This window comes from Lampris incognitus, chromosome 1 (genome assembly GCF_029633865.1).
Source record: "Lampris incognitus isolate fLamInc1 chromosome 1, fLamInc1.hap2, whole genome shotgun sequence".
NCBI lineage: Eukaryota > Metazoa > Chordata > Actinopteri > Lampriformes > Lampridae > Lampris > Lampris incognitus.
Window position 1 is genome coordinate 116,746,558 of NC_079211.1, and position 17,235 is coordinate 116,763,792.

The 17,235-nt window shown below is 45.1% G+C and overlaps 1 protein-coding gene across 2 annotated transcripts in view; it reads left to right on the forward strand.

Annotated features, from left to right (window-relative positions):
* The first annotated feature begins 5,680 nt into the window (after positions 1–5,680).
* ppm1f (protein phosphatase, Mg2+/Mn2+ dependent, 1F) overlaps positions 5,681–17,235 on the forward strand; it is a 37,949-nt gene continuing 26,394 nt past the window's right edge. Inside the window, exon 1 of one of the 2 annotated variants that reach the window (XM_056281972.1) lies at positions 5,681–5,814. The gene's annotated coding sequence lies outside the window, so the exon portion shown is untranslated. The remainder of the gene's footprint in view (positions 5,815–17,235) is intronic. The other variant, XM_056281982.1, reaches the window with a different exon arrangement.

Genomic DNA, 17,235 nt, shown 5'->3' on the forward strand with positions numbered 1-17,235 from the left:
ATATAAGCCATTCACTCTAATGGTGACACATGGCGACAGTGAGTTGACATTGGGACAATTTAAGGCCAAATTGAGAACCTTTGAGGCGGCAGAAGATGCAGCTAATGCTACAGCATCGGACGAGACGTCCGAGAGGGTGATGAAGGCCCACGCAGCGCCTAAGAAAAAGCCAGTGAAACGCTGTGAGGGAGAAGATGATCAAACGGTGTGCTGGTGATGCGGTGACAAAGGCCATCGGAAAACAGACTGTTCACGCAGCGTGTGGTGCAGCTTCTGCCGGATCAAGGGTCACACGGACAAAGTGTGCAAGAAGAAGGACCGCGCTGATGGAGCCAGGTGTGCACGCGAGCAAGGTGGCGGCGGCGGTGGTGGTCACGGAGTAGGTCGAGGTCAGGGACCGGGGAATGCTGCGGAAGAAGAGAACTACATCTTCAGAGTGCAGGCTGGAGAGACCAGCTCAGCAGGACCAGGATGACGGCAACAGTTCAAACCAGGATTGATTGTGGACTGTGGGGCTTCTTCCCACATAGTCAATGATAAGAAGAAGTTCAAGAGCTTTGACAGCTCGTTCGAGCCAGAGAAACACTGCATGGAGCTGGCGGACGGTAAGCGCACCTTTGGTGTGGTGCAGGGCAGGGGAGATGCTACGGTATGTCTGCTCGACAGTGAGGGGCGACGGTGTAGAGTGACACTGCGGAACGCACTATATATTCCATCGTACCCCCAAGAGCTCTTCTCTGTGAAGTCTGCGACAGCACACGGAGCCAGTGTGTTCTTCGAAGAGGGCAGAGATGCCCTGATGTCACCGGATGGTACCAGGTTTGACATTTTTGTACAGGGGAAAATGTACTATTTGCAAACTGAATGTGTTGTTGAAAAGTGCCATGTGAGCCATGATATAGAAACTTGGCACGAGATAATGGGCTACTGCAACTATGACGATATCATAAAGCTACAGGATATCACTGATGGTATGCATATAAATGGTAAAGTGTGTAACCTGACAAAGAGTGTGCAGTATGCATAGAAGGGAAGTTTACCCAAAACAGGAACAGGAAATCTACAGACAAAGCCAAGACACCACTGGAGTTGGTAAACACTGATTTAGCCGGTCCTGTGGCAAACGAGTCCATTAATGGTTTCAGGTACATGCAATCATTTACAGATGTGTGCACAGGGGCAGTGTGTGTTTATTTCTTAAAAACAAAGAGTGACAGTGCAAGCGACCGAGAAATTTCTGGCAGATGTAGCTCCCTATGGGACAGTGAAATGCATAAGGTCGGATAATGGAACTGAGTTTACAGGCAAGGAGTTTCAAACCCTGTTGAGACAGAACAAAATAAGACATGAGACGTCCTGCCCATACTCTCCCCATCAAAATGGCGTTGCAGAGAGAGAAGGACGCACACTATTCGAGATGGCAAGGTGTATGCTAATAGATAGTGGTCTACCAAAGAGCCTCTGGCATTATGCTGTACAGGAGGCAGCCCACACCAGAAACAGATGCTTCAACAAGCACACAGGCACTACGCCATATACGGCAATGACAGGAAAAAAGTGCAACATGGCTAGAATGCAAAAGTTCGGGACAGAATGCTATGCTTACCAGCAGGACAAGGGAAAGTTAGATTCTAGATGTGAGAGGGGGCGTTTTGTAGGACACGACAAGAACAGCCCGGCCTACCTAGTCTACTACCCTGACCAAGAGAAAGTACAGAAACACAGACTAGTTAAATTTGTACACAAGGCAACTAGTGAAAATGAGACTCAGACACCAGGTCTGCACCCAGAAGACTGGGTAAGAGAGAGAAAGTCTGCTGAGACAGCTGCAACTCAGCCTAGAGTACAGAAAAATGTACAGACTGACGGTACACAGTCAGCACCCAAGGATGATGACGAGGAGCACCCAAGGGTGACGTCACAAGCCTCAGCCAGTGGGAGGTACCCCCAAAGGGAACGCAACCCTCCGAGATACCTGATTGACTATAGTCAGGGCGGCAGTGATGACAGCTCACTCACTACTATAGATTATGCATACAGGGCAGTGTGCGGTGTCCCTCTGACCTTTAAAGAGGCCATGGAATCGCCAGAATCAGAAAAGTGGTCCAGGGCAATGGACGAGGAAATGGAGTCTCTAAGAGGCAACAAAACATTCACCCCTACGAAATTGCCAGAGGGCAAGAAAACAGTGGGAGGAAGGTGGGTGTATGCGATAAAGACAGATATAGACGGACACGACAAGTACAAGGCTAGATTTGTAGCAAATGGATATAGCCAGAGAGCTGGGGTGGATTATGGGGAGACATTTTCGCCGACAGCCAACCTAACAAGTGATCGAGTGCTTCTACAGAAGGCGGCTCAATATGACTTGATTTTACACCAGATGGATGTAAAGACGGCCTATCTTCATGCCCCCATAGACTATGACATATACATAGAACAACCTGAGGGTTATATTGAGAAGGGAGAAAAACTAGTGTGTAAACTAGAGAAGTCAATCTACGGCCTCAAGCAGTCTGGCCGCAATTGGAACTTACTGTTACACGAGTGTTTGACAGGTGATGGTTTTACACAAAACCAATCAGACCATTGTGTGTACTCCAAGGAGTCAAAGGAAAGGATGTCATTGGTGTATTGCCCTACAGACGAAATGGTTGCAGATGTAATGACGAAGCCCGCATCCAAGGTAAAACTGAAGACATTTGCTAAGGCAATGTTTGGTGTGTGAAATGTGAGTGGTATGGGTTATACCAAGTTTCTTTTCATTTGTTCTATGAATATGAAAAGGTATACAGTAAGCACATGATTCATAAGTGGGAGTGTTGAGATATAACACCAGTGTATTTGTATGACTATGTGTTACTGTGTACTATTATTTTGTTTACGACTTTGTTTGTCCACAAGTGGGCGGTGTTGCGCTTGCATGCGCGGATTGATTACGTCACTGAGACGCCGTTCATTTTCTTCTCCCAAAACTACCGAATAAACGAAGGCTGCATTTTTTCCCTCCAGCAGAAGTTCGGTAGTCAGTACGATTCTTTATAACGGTTTAATAATCCACTTCATCTGCGCAGAGATAGACATAAAGTATTAGTCTAGTCTTCTAACACTTTCTCAGCAATATCTGCCTGCTCGTTAGCAATAACAACTTTGCTTCTTGTTCGAACCTACTTCCATATTTGGTTCTTAATGTGAGGATGCAAATACTATAAAGTTTGATTTTTTTCCCCCGGAAAATCTGACGCAACAATAACTATTTAAATGAGCATCTGGGTGATTCTTCAATTTGGGCACTTTCGGCTTTTGAAATTTTGAAAAAATAAATTTCTTTAAAAATCTGGGGTTTTTTTTTCTTTCTTTTTCAAAAGCTCTGTTAAGTGGTCTGGAACAAATAGCTTTGATCGTCCTACAAAATAAGTTTGATATTGTGACGCTTTTGCGGCACAGTGGCGCAGTGGTTAGCGCGGTCGCCTCACAGCAAGAAGGTTCTGTGTTCGAACCCCGGGGTCGTCGTGCTCTGTGCGGAGTTTGCATGTTCTCCCCGTGTCTGCGTGGGTCCCCTACGGGGACTCCGGTTTCCTCCCACAGTCCAAAGACATGTAGGTCAGGTGAATCGGCCGTACTACATTGTGTGTGTGTGTGTGTGTGTGTGTGTGTGTGTGTGTGTGTGTGTGTGTGTGTGTGTGTGTGTGTGTGTGTGTGTGTGTGTACACACGCACAGAGTGTTGTGATGCGTCTAGTGCAGCAGTGTGTAGTTGGAGGGAAGGTGCACGTGTTCTTCCAACCCGCTTGTGTCCTTCCTGCCCTTAGCTTGCTGCCGCTGGTTAGCCTTTGTGGCGAATAGGGAAGCATCCTAGCGTGTAAGCCTTCCCTTGCCAGTACATAGCCTCTCCTTCACCAAGACTCCTGCCAGGCCTCCCCGTGGCCACACATGGTAACTGGGGTCTTGCGGCCCCAGGCTAACTTGGCAGGGGATCTCGGAGCAGCAGTGGGCCCCAGAGATATGGTGTGCAGGCCCACCCTGGTGGACACACCCTGGCACCTATCAACCACTGCCCCGCTGCCTTGTGGGTGAGTCTGGAAGACATAAGGCTAAGGGAGCTTACCCCAACAGAAAAGCAAGCTGTGGCGGCACGCTTCGAGGCCGTTTCCGAAAAACTGGATTTCCGGCAGCCCCCTGCAGTTGTGTGGAGGTGCCGGTCGTCTAGGGATCCCCCTTGCCATCGGAACCATCTCCTCTACAATCAAGTCATGTGGCGTTGGGAGAAGCGCACCCCCCATGCCACTTTAAAAACCATCTCTGCGCAGGTATCTTCTGCTATCTGAGTCCTCAAAGGACCCACAAATAGAAGAAGATGGTCATCATCGGGCACGATGGACAACCAGCAAGCAAGCAAGCAAGTGTGTGTTTGTGTGTGTGCGTGCCTGCGTGTGTGTGTGCGTGTGCCGGCCGGCCCTGTGATGGCCTGGCGGTGTGTCCAGGGTGTCTGCCGCCCAATGACTGCTGGGATAGTCTGCAGCACGACCCTGAGAGCAGGATAAGCGGTTAAGATAATGGATGGATTATGATGCTTTTTTCAAAGTTGTAACAGAAAAATGTGATTGTAATGACACGTGATGGTCATGACAATTTTCACTTTTTAGAGTAAAAGGTGGCTGAGTCTTAGACTTGCTAACCTAATTTGTTAGCTAGCATACAATGTACAATGAATACACATGAATAAAGTGAAATTTCTTATTTCTGAACTAAAATACTCAGTAACTTGTTTGGTAATGACGCTTAATAAACATACTTTCAGATCGGGACATATAAATCTTCAAATGGCAGAAGCATGACTTCTGGCACTTATCGTTTCCATGGCAACCACGTTTTTGGAAAAAAAAAACCGTTGTTGCTCAGTCTAAAATGTTGGGTGTGGTGGTAATGACAGATGTATGAGGGACAGCGATATTCGACTATAAAATGTGCAAATTGCACATATATAAACCATATGAATTTGAAATATGTCTTTTTAAATTATTATGAGAAAATGCAAAGTAAAGCTTTAATGAATTTAACCATTTTTATTCCTTTACAGAGGCTCGGAAGTTAAAAAGTCTGGGTTGGGGACAAGCCCAAAACAGTGAAATTCTGGCACATTTGAATTTTCAACATACTGAAAAAGTATTAAAATGTCATCATTGAGACACGAATCTTTTTTCATAGCTAACACAACCTGACTCTAACGAATACAATCATTGTTTTGTTGTTTTTTTGTTTATTTTTTTCTTAAAGGTGTTCTTGAAAATCTACCCCTGGACAGAAAAACTCCCTTAATTGAAGAATCACCCAAATACTATAAAGTTTCATTTTTTCCAGGAAAATCTGACGCAACGGTAACGACTAAAATGAGCGTGTACAAAAGCAAAAAATACATTTGTTAAGGTAAATATAGCCTGACGTACTCGATCCAGAAATGAGTGAATGTTTCTTTAAATATTTTGAGGCGGGATATGGATAAAGATGGACAGGAGCCTGACCCAATAGTGTGCCGTTTAGCGAATCTTGTATCGTGCGTTTTTCACGTCGATATAGTGCTTTAGATCTATGAATAGCGTGGATGGGATACATGCTAGGGTTACATAGTACCATCACGTCTTAGTCACTTTACAAAGCGATTCTGTCAACGCAGGATTCAATACACGCTTTTGCGCTTCGGAAGCGGCGTTACTCCTTGTGTCTCGCCAAAGGGCTCGCCTCTCCCAAGCAAGCGGCGGTAGCGGAACCGCAGGCAGAAGTTGGGAAGGGAGTATCGTAAATTAGACAACCTTAAGGTAAGGTATCGTCAAAATTACCGTATGTTCGAGTCGTCATAGTTTACAAATCAGATCTGTTTTACAGCTGAAATGGTATTTCATCACGGGTGCAAAGTGATGTGGGCTGCATGGGTACGTTGTGATAGCATGTTTGTTGGAACTCCTCAGCAGACGAAGATGAAGTTCGTTTGCGACCGGCAGAGTCCTGTTAGTTAATTACGGGAAAATTAGTGGAAACTTAATGTTGTTTCGATCCCCGTAAAATAGCCCTACACACTCGTATGCAAAACCCTCTCCAGCTCTGCACCACATCACACAAACGTCGTAACGTCATGGAAATCACAACAGCAACCACCCATGTCTCGTCAGTAATTTGGGGTACAGAATAATCAAAGTCAAACTATTCTAGGCCACTATTGTAGCTGATTAGTAAACACAGGGTCACGTTTTCAAAATAAGCCCCCAGGGCAGTGTGTCATGAAGAGTTCGCAAAACATTTTAGCCACCTGTACACACAGAAAAATAAAGGCGCTAACTGCAACCGAAATGGTTCTTCGGAGTGATGCCATGGAAGACCCTCAAAGAACCATCAACAATTGTTCTTTTGGGCACCATAAAAGGTGCTCCAAAGAACTTAAGCAAAAACAGGTTATTTCAGGAACCCTTGTCAACCTATCCTATGAAGAGAAAGACAATGCTAGACAATATTTGTTCCCGCATGGCCCAATAAGAGTTTCTTTAGTAAATCAAGCATTAAATGAGACACTTTTAAGCTTGTGTTTTGGGACAGGAAAACCTTGCAGTTACCAGTATCACCATAGGTGTCATTGTTAAAAATGATCTTTAGGATCACACTTCAAATACAGGCACCGGTCATTTTGTAGGACCAATGTGATATGTTTTCTGTGTTATGTATGATTGCAGACTGTCATTACACAATGGCATTAGAAAGTAGCAAACCCTTTGAGCAGTCCAAATCCCAGAGAGCCAGTCCGAATGAAACCGAGGGCTGTTTTGTCAACACCTACCACAAAACAACAAAAAGCCGCACAAATAGCATAGTTGAACCTGTGTTGGACTGCTGTATCTGCTTGTTAACAATCCTGGTTCTTTTTCAAACTACTACCCGCCTTCTTTTTCTGTATTTGCCTGCTGTGGTGGAGATGTAAAACTGTGCCTTGCATCATTTCCCCCAAAGTCCTGACAATTTACTACATAATTTTCCCCAGGGATGAATCTGACAGTTAGCCTACCTTTAAAGACCCGGCCAACATATTTCCTTGATTAGCTTCTTATTATAAGGAGCATGGTCCCAAGTAAACATACTTCTACCAAAGGAAGGACAAGTGAGAAATCTCTGCAATGTACATTCACTGAGTACTGTATAAGGAACACCTGTACACCTACTTATTCATGCAATTCTCTAATCAGCCAATCATGTGGCAGCAGTGCAGTGCATAAAATCATTCCGATATCGGTCAGGAGCTTATGTTAATTTTCACATCAACCATCACAATTGGGAAAAATGTGGTCTTAGTGAGCTTGACGGTGGCATGATTGTTGGTGCCAGATGGGCTGTTTTTTTTTTAAAGATTTTTTTAAAATTATTTTTTATTGGTGGTATTTTTTGCCTTTATTTTGATAGTGATAGTAGAGAGAGACAGATGGGCTGGTCTAAGTATTTTTATAACTTATGATCTCCTGGGCTTTTAATGCACAACTCAGAATGGAGTGAAAAAAAATCCAGTGAGGTGCATTTATGTGGACAGAAACGCCTTGTTGATGAGAGAGGTCAATGGAGAATGGCCAGACTGGTTCGAGCTGACAGAAAGGCTACGGTAACTCAGATAACCACACTGTATAATTGTGGTGAGCAGAAAAGCATCTCAGAATGCACAGCAAGTCGAACCTTGAGGCGGATGGGCTACAACAGCAGAGGACCACGTCGGGTTCCACCTCTGTCAGTCAAGAACAGAAACCTGAGGCTGCAGTGGGTGCATGCTCACCAAAATTGAAGATTGGAAATGTAGCCTGGTCTAGTCAATCTCAATTTCTACTGAGGCACACAGATGGTAGGGTCAGAATTTGGTGCCAACAGTATGAAACCATGGACCCAATCTGCGTTGTGTCAACAGTCCAGGCTGGTGATGGGATATGGTGTGGCGAATGTTTCCTGGGCACAATTTGGGCCCCTTAATACCAATCAATCATCACTTGAATGCCACAGCCTATTTGAGTATTGTTGCAGACCATGTGCAACCCTTCATGGCCACAATTTACCCATCTTCGAATGGCTACTTCCAGCATGATAATCCACCATGTTACAAAGCAAAAAGTTGTCTCAAACTGGTTTCGTGAACATGACAATGCGTTTTTTGTTCTTCAGTTGCCTTCCCAATCACCAGATCTGAATCTAGTGGAACACCTTGGGGATATGATAGATGGGAGATTCGCAGCATGAATGTGAAGCTGACAAATCTGCTGGAACTGCGTGATGCAGTTGTGTCAAAATGGACCAGAATCTCAAATGAATGTTTACATCTTTTGGAATCCATGCCATTAAGAATTGAGGCTGTTTTGAGAGCAAAGGGAGGCCCTACCCACTATTGGTGTAGTGTTCCTAATAAAGTGCTCAGTGAGTGTATAATGTGTTTTCTCTGTCCTCCTCTAACTGGTTTATGGTAGACAGGAAGTTGATATCGTGAATTTTTTTGTGGCCTAATAAACCACTCAGAATTAGAAAGACACTTTTATCAGCTACATCTTAACCACACTCCATCAAGACAGTTACTGATACTTGGGTCTCTTATGTGCAAAATAAGTTGGAGATAAACATGCAATTATAAAGCACTAGCAATGTTACAAGCATAATGATTTCAAAATTAGATATAGAAAGATGAAAGCCAATATACAGCTCAGAGTTATTTTAACCTGAGCAGTTTGTTTGCCTAATTTAACTTTAATGGTAAAACTTAAGGCACAGTGGCGCAGTGGTTAGCATGGTTGCCTGACAGCAAGAAGGTCCTGGGTTCGAACCCTGGGGTTGTCCAACCTTGGGGGTCATCCCAGGTCATCCTCTGTATGGAGTTTGCATGTTCTCCCCATGTCTGCATGAGTTCCTTTCGTGTGCTCTGGTTTCCTCCCACTGTCCAAAGACATGTAGGTCAGGTGAATCGGCCATACTAAGTTGTCCCCTGGTATGAATGTGTCGGCACTGTGATGGCCTGGCGGCCTGTCAAGGGTGTCTCCGCGCCTGCCGCCCAATCACTGCTGGGATAGGCTCCAGCTTCCCGCGACCCCAGTTGGGATAAGCGGCTTGGCTAATGGATGGATAGATGGATAAAATTGATTAAAGGGGTGTATTATGGAAAAAAAAAGATTTCTCTAGTCTTAGGGTGGATTTTGATGTGAACGAAGGGAAGGCGCTGCACCTAAATGACATCTCTGTTTCACCAGCTTTTTATTGGACCAAATGGCAACATTTGAACATGCCGTTCATAACTACTCCTCGCAGTGATGTCACATCAGGAACAATCAACCCAGGTTTTGCATAAGGCCGCCCATTCTGAGAGCAAGGTGTAGCATCTGGTTGAGCGGTTGTCTCTGTCAATGGAGGGGGTGGGGCCAGCAATACTGCCAGCCAATTAGGGCTGTATATTGGTGAGAATCTGGCGATATGATACGTATCACGATACAGGGATTACGATTCAATATATTGCGATATATTGCAATACTGTAAGAAAGGTGATATATTGCGATTTCATAAGCTTGTGTTCTTTGTGGTTATGCTACTTCCTGTCTCAGTTTATATTGGTGGGTTGGCGTGGAAGAGTCAAATGGCTGAAAATAGATTACAACACTGTTATCTAGCGGCCGTGGGGTTACACAATTAAAAATCGATATAGTGGTTTTGAGAGTCCATACAGTATCACAAAAGATAATATCGTGATACTCAAGTGTACCGATATTTTCTTACACCCCCTACAGCCAATTGGAGTCATGGCTCATGCATAATATTATGTTAATGATCCCCAAATGGACTGTTTCATCAGAGGTGGGTCAGGTCAAGTCAGTTTCATTTGTATAACCCATTATTGTGGAGCACTGGAGGCCAAATGAGTTTTGATGACACAAACAAACCTTTGTTGAAACAAATGTCAGCGATACGTTTCATAGACATACCGTGGTTATACCAATGTGTCAAAAAGTAGGAAAATAACCTCCCTTTAATAAATGGAAAAAATTGACAACTGGCTTGAGGGAGAGGACCAAGGACACACTGCTCACAGAGGATTGGGGAATAGTTACAATGAGAGCATTGTAAGATGGCGACAGATCAGAATCAGTGTCATCTTTAATTGGCCATGTAGGTTTGCAGTACAAGGAATTTGACTCCGGTTTCGTGCCATGCAGTGTACCTAACATAGAATAACAACACTATAACACAACAATCTCCAGATATATACACAAGGATTGACTATATACATATGAAATAAGTGGCGATAAAGTGCAATGGTGCAGAGAATATATCAGAGATGTTGAAATGGATGTTAGCAGGTTACTTACATACATGCCTGAGGTAGATGTACATGACAGACTGTACCAATATACATACAGTAAATACATAATGGTTGGATTTATTTGACAATGTTAAGTGTTCATTTGAATGACAGCCCGCGGAAAAAAGCTGTTTTTATATCTGGTTGTTTTGGTGTAAAGTGCTGTAGCACCTACCAGAGTGAAGGAGTTGGAGCAGGTTGTGTCGTTTATATCGTTTTCCCCAGCCCACAGCAGTGCAACACAAAGACAAAAACACATATCCAAAACCTACAAGTACACATATGCAAACTTTAAAAAAAAAAAAAACTACAAAAACACATCCAAAAAAAAAAAATCAGTCTGAGAGAGCGAACGCCAGCCAGGATGACTGTTGGAACTGCTGGTCTGCATGGGCTAGCAGTTAACTTAGCCTGCCCAGCTTCAATGTCCTATGAGACCGCCCTCGGTATTTCCTCTTCGGGCGCAGCTCTGTGCAGGGCCATGGGCCCTGGGTCCACCGGATACAGCAGACCAGGTTCCCCCAGCCAATCCAACGCCAGCTTTTCCAGCCAGACACCCTCGACACAGTGGGTTGCAGTGATGTTGCCTGCCTGTTTCCTGACCCTGGCGGTGTATAAGTCCTGAATGGAGGGCAGGTTGGTACCAGTGATTTTCTCTGCAGACTTAACTATCCGTTAGTCTGTCCCTGTCCTGTTTGGTAGGGAATATAAATCAGACAGTGATGGATGTGCAGAAGACAGACTGGATTATTGCAGTTTAGAACTGAATCAACAGTTCCCGAGGCAGGTTGAATTTCTTGAGCTGGCCATGAAAGCACAACCTCTGCTGGGCCTTTTTGATGATTGTGTTTATGTTGGATGCCCACCTTGGGACCCGGGAGATTGTGGAACCCAGAAATCTGTAGGTTTTCACCGCAGACACCATGCTGTTGAGTATTGTGAGGGAAGGGCAGTGTTGGGTTGGGTTGGGGGGGGTATCCCCCTGAGGTCCACTGTTATCGCCATTGTTTTGAGCGTGTTCAGCTCCAGGTTGTTTATAGCTGCACCAGAAAGCCAGCTGTTCAACCTACCATCTTTATGCAAACTCGTTACCATCCCGGATAAGGGCAGTGATGGTTGTGTCATCCACAAACTTAAGGAGTTTAACAGATGGGTCTCCTGAGGTGCAGTCATTTGTGTAGAGGGAGAAGAGTAGAGGGGACAGTGCACATCCCTGGGGGGGGGGAGGGTGCGAGTGCTGATAGCCTGGGTGTTGGATTTGATTCTCCCCAGCTTCACCAGCTGCCTCCTGTGTGTCAGAAAGTTTTTAATCCTCTGGCAGATGGGGGCTGGTACAGTGAGCCCGAGTGAGTTTGGAGTGGAGGATATCTAGGATTATGGTGTTGAACGCTGAGCTGAAGTCCACAAACAGGACCCTTGCGTGTATCCCTGGGGAGTCCAGGTGTTGGAAGATGTGGTGCAATCCCATGTTGACTGCATCCTCCACTGACCTGTTTGCCCGGTAGGCTAACTGCAGGGGGTCGAGCAGGAGGCCTATGATTTCCTTTGGGTTGGCCAACACCAGTCTGTCAAAGGATTTCATGCCCACAGATGTTAGCGCAATGGGCCTGTAGTCATTTAATTAGTGCAATGGGCCTGTAGTCATTTAATCTAGTGGAGCTCTTGAAGAAGGAGAGGACTTCACACAGCTCCAGTGATCTGTTGAAGATCAGTGTGAAAATGGAGGCCAGCTGGTCAGCACAGACTTTCAGACAGGAGGGTGACATGCCATCTGGGCCCTCAACGCAGATCCTGAGGGTGGGTGGGGGTTCAGTGGGGAGGGGAGAGTGGCTGGCAGTGATTGCAGTTGTTTGTGTGTTGTGGTCAGAGAGGGTGAGGGGTGTGAAAGTTTGCTTTTCAAACTTAGAGTAAAACCCGTTTTGGTCATCAGCCAGTTGATGGTTCCCTGCAGTGTGGGGGGCGGGGTGGTCTCCTGTAGTTGGTAATGTCTTTCAAACCTCTCCAGACTATACTGGGTTGTTGGTAGAAAACCTGTTTTTCAGCTTTTCAGAGTAGCACCTTTTTGCTACTCTGATCTCCTTTGTGAGTGTATTTCTGGCTTGGTTGTACCGGATCCTACCTCAAGCCCTATAGGCTTCCTCTTTGACCTGACGAAGCTGCCTAAGTTTTACTGTGTACCAGGGCTTATTTTTGTTGACGGTACAGAAAGTTTTGGTGGGCACACACATGTCCTCACAAAAGCGTATGTAAGATGTTACAGTGTCAGTAAGTTCATCCAGGTCTGTAGATCCATCCATCCATCCATTATCCAAACCGCTTATCCTGCTCTCAGGGTTACGGGGACGTCGGAGCCCATTCCAGCAGCAACCGGGCGGAAGACAAGGGGACAGGCCGCCAGGCCATCAAAAACACTCGGATCAGTGCAGTTGGGGCAGGCCTGGGGCTCCAGTTTTGACTCATTAGTCAATTTCCTCACCATTTTAACCATAGGCTTTTCAGATTTTTGTTTCTGCCTGCAGGTTGGGATAATATGAATCAGGCAGGGATCAGAGCAGCCCGTGGCTACACGGGGGACAAAGCAATAGGCGTACTTTGATATTGTGTAGCAATGATGCAGTGTTTTGTCTCTGGTGGGACGTTTAACATGCTGTCTGTATTTTGGCAGTTCGTGGCAGGTGTTTACTCTGTTAAAATACCCAATGATAATTAGTAGGGAGTCTGGACATTTGTGCTCCATGTTTGTAATTTGATCAGCCAGGTGTTTTAACGCCTCTTTACCTCTTTTTGGTTTATTTACATGGTGATGCTGGTCACGTGGCTTGGGTCCTGGGCTGTTCGGTGGCATCTGGATACTGCTTGGGATCCTGTGTATCATATTCTTCATAAATTTTATAATTCCGTTGTAATTATGTTATCCTCTTTCAATGCTGTATTCTGTAAATTGTGTAAACGCAACATCCATTGCACGTAGTCCATCTTGGGAGAGAGATTCCTCCTCTGTTGTTCTCCCTGAGGTTTCTTCCTATTTTTTCTCCCTGTTAAAGGTTTTTTTTTTTTTAGGGAGTTGTTCCTTATCCAATGTGAGCATATAAGGACAGGATGTTGTGTTGCTGTAAAGCCCACTGAGGCAAAATTGTAATTTGTGTTATTGGGCTATACAAATAAAATTGACTTGACTTGACTTGACCTCTTTATCACAGGCCTGGGGTGGGATATAGACGCCGATCAAAATCCATCCATCCATCCATTATCCAAGCCGCTTATCCCAATTGGGGTCGCCGGGTGCTGGAGCCTATCCCAGCAGTCACAGCGCGGCAGGTGGGGAGACACCCTGGACAGGCCGCCAGTCTATCACTGGACCGACACATTCACACCTAGGGACAATTTAGTACGGCTGATTCACCTGACCTACATGTCTTTGGACTGTGGGAGGAAACTGGAGCACCCTGAGGACCAGACCAGACCAGAAGGACTGACTAGAATAAATCATGAAAATTCCCGCAGTGAATAGAATGGTTTACAGTCAATGAAAAAGGTCTGTTAAGTGAAGGCTGCATGATTTCTTCAACACTGACATCCGTACAACAACCTTCGTTTATGTAGAAGCATATGCCACCACCCCATATTGTTCCCGATATAGCTCCATTTCGTGGTGCGCATGGAGGAGTTGGAACTGCGGCAGATGAGGTGTACTGTCTGTTATATGCTCACTAAGCCAGGTTTCAGTGAGACACAGGGGCAGCAGATCTGGAAAAGTCCCAAGTTTTTCCCATTTATGAGTAGGAGTTCATCCAGCTTGTTGGCCTTAGAGATGACATGTTCTCCAGGTGGATTGACCGCAGCGCTCCACTTCGCTTACCCCGTCGGCATCTTCGTCGAAGTCCGCACAGGGCTGTACCAATCAAGACCTCGGCAAATCAACACCTCAGCAAGACTTTCGTTATAATGTTGAGTTAAAGTTGGTAAAAAAAACAGATATACTCTTAGCCCCCCCCCCCCCGATTCAGGGATGGTCGTTTTCTCTTCACCTAGATGGACTCTTTGACTCCCCGTTCAAACCAGTGTTCCTCCCTATCAAGGTTGTGTACGTCTTCATCCTTGAAAGAGTGGCCACTGGCCTGTAGATGGGTGTAGACCATTGAGTCCTAGCCTGACGAGGTAGCTCTTCTGTGTTGTGCCATCCTCTTCGCCAGCATCTGTTTGGATTCTCCAATGTAGTGGTCACAGCAATCCTCCTGGCATTTAACAGCCTACACTACATTGCTCTGTTTGTGCTAGGGCCACGAGAAATCTGACTTATTTGATCCGCATATTTGATTTGGCAAAGTTTTGACGCTGGATGCCCTTCCTGACAGAACCCTCCCCATTTATCCAGGCTTGGGACCGGCACTTCACTTCACACACTTCACTTCTTGTGACCGGCACTGAAACTGATGATCCGCTGTGGCAACCCCTAATGGGAGCAGCCGAAAGTAGTAGTGCTAGGGCCAGGGGACCCGATTCTTGGGGTGAACCAGTTTCTGGCGCAGTGTGTTTTTGGGCTTGAAAGCAACTGAGACACAGGGTTTGGAAAATACGTGTCTCAACTGTACCGACACTCCTGCCACATACGGAATCACCCCTGGTTCATGCTTAAGCAGCTGTTGTCCTTCTCCTCTCTTCAATCGGCTGGTGCACCGTTTGGGTGTCTTCCTGGCTTTGACAAGCGCCCAGTTAGGATAATCACACTTAAACAAGGCCTGTTGAATGTGGGATTTCTCCCCTTCCTCAGCTGCTGTGTCAGTGGGGATGTTGTCAGCTCGGTAGTGCAGCATCCTGATGACTTCTAGTTTGTGCTCCAGTGGATGATGAGAGTCAAACCTTGATTAGTATGTGTTGGTTCACGGTAAACATCAACAATCAAATGTCCCCCATCACCAATTGCAATTTCACTGTCAGTTAAGTCAATTTTATTTATATAGCCCAATATCACAAATTACAAATGTGCCTCATGGGGCTTTACAGCAACACAGCATCCTGTCCTTATACCCTTGCATTGGATAAGGAAAAACTCCCTAAAAAAAAACCTTTAACGGGAAGAAAGAATTGGAAGAAACCTCAGGGAGAGCAACAGAGGAGGGATCTCTCCCCCAAGACGGACAATGTGCAATGGATTTTGTGTTTACACAATTTACACAATACAACATTGAAAGAGAATAAGAGAATTATAATGGAATTATAAGATATATGAAGAATATGATGAGGAGGATGCCAAGCAGTGTCCAGACGCCCCCGGAACAGCCCAGCACCATGCAGACCTGGCAGGAGGACAGACTACACATGCACACAACAAGACTCACATCACACTATTCACATACAGAGGAGAAGAGACAAGAAAAAACAAAATCTAAATTCTCTCTTTCTCTCTCTCTCTCTCTCTCTCTCTCTCGCTCACTCTCTCTTTCAAATGCACTAACCAACAAAGGGAAATTGCCGGAACAATTGACCATATTGTACTGGGAGGCTTAATTCATGTTGAGAATGGTTAGATGTGTGTCATCTTCAGCTGAACAATGTGCCAGGGGTGTGCATAATTGGAAAACTCATAAACCAGAACCATCCAAGAAATACATTTTAGTCACCCATTTCATTACGTTATCTAGTGAAGCTGTAAAATTTCTGCTTCACTGGCATTCCTTCTAATAATCTGAAGGTGGTGCTGTCTTACACAATAAACAATCGCGAATGTTCTTTTGAGCCATGACCCTTTTTATGGTGTCACATCATTCTTATTTCTTCAGATACCTTCAGCTGCGAAATATAGGTGAAACTCACTCCCCCGTCCTAGTAGCATAGACTTATTACTCAAGGTAGGAACCTTATCCAAGGGCCATATCTCCTATTTCTACGACTTTTGATCCCAAGCGGATGAGTCGGTCATTAATAAGATTAGTTTGTTGGGGAAAAGAACTGCAGACCACTTTTCAGATGCTTTCTGGAAAAAGGCTCTGGAAGCTGTCAAGTCCTCTGCTAGTTGTGCTAGGCTCAGTCTCATACAGTTCACAGTAGTTCATAGACTCAATTATAGCAAGGCTCAGCTCGCCCAAATTTTCCCAAAGCAAAGGGATATGAAAATTGTGGGAGATGTTCCCTAGTCCCTTGCAATTTGGCTCATATGTTCTGGTCATGTCCCAAACTAACTAGCTTCTGGCATTAATTTTTTAACATGATTTCAGAAATTTTGAGGTTGAAGATCTGTCCGTCTCTTCACATAGCAATTTTTGGTAGACCCCCCAGCCGAAATCACTACTACGGCTATCCAATGTAATGTTATTGCCTTTGCCTCTTTAATCGCCCGTAGAAAAAGCCTCATCCTTTGGAAATCCTCTCGGCCACCCTCTATTAAAGCATGGCTATGGGACGTTTTGTTTCTACTTAATACTGGAAAAAATAAAGTTTACACTGAGGGGCTCCCCTGAGAGATTGTATTCTCTCTGGAAGCCATTGATTGAATATGTGATTGTCTCCTTCCTGGCGAGGTGGCGCCATAGAAATCGGGCTTGGGCTAGCCTGGGGTGAACGAATACCTTGCAGCTTGCCCACCACATACACAGCCAGCAGTTACCCAACCTCATAAAGCCCCAAAAGACCATTAAAATGGCTCAGATGCAAGTACAGTAGTTATCAACTCCGTTCCGAGAAGGGGCCTGCGGGATGGGGTAGGAGTAGATGAAGGGGAGCAGGATGTGGGTAAATGGGATTTGGGGATGTTATCATAGTTTTTCAGCTGTAATTGTTCAGTTTGATTTGTTTTCCTTGAAAAAAATTAATAAAAAAAAGGTTGTTTTTGTTTGAAGTTCTGCATCACTTGCCTTCGAGAAACCTCCTTTGTTCTACATAG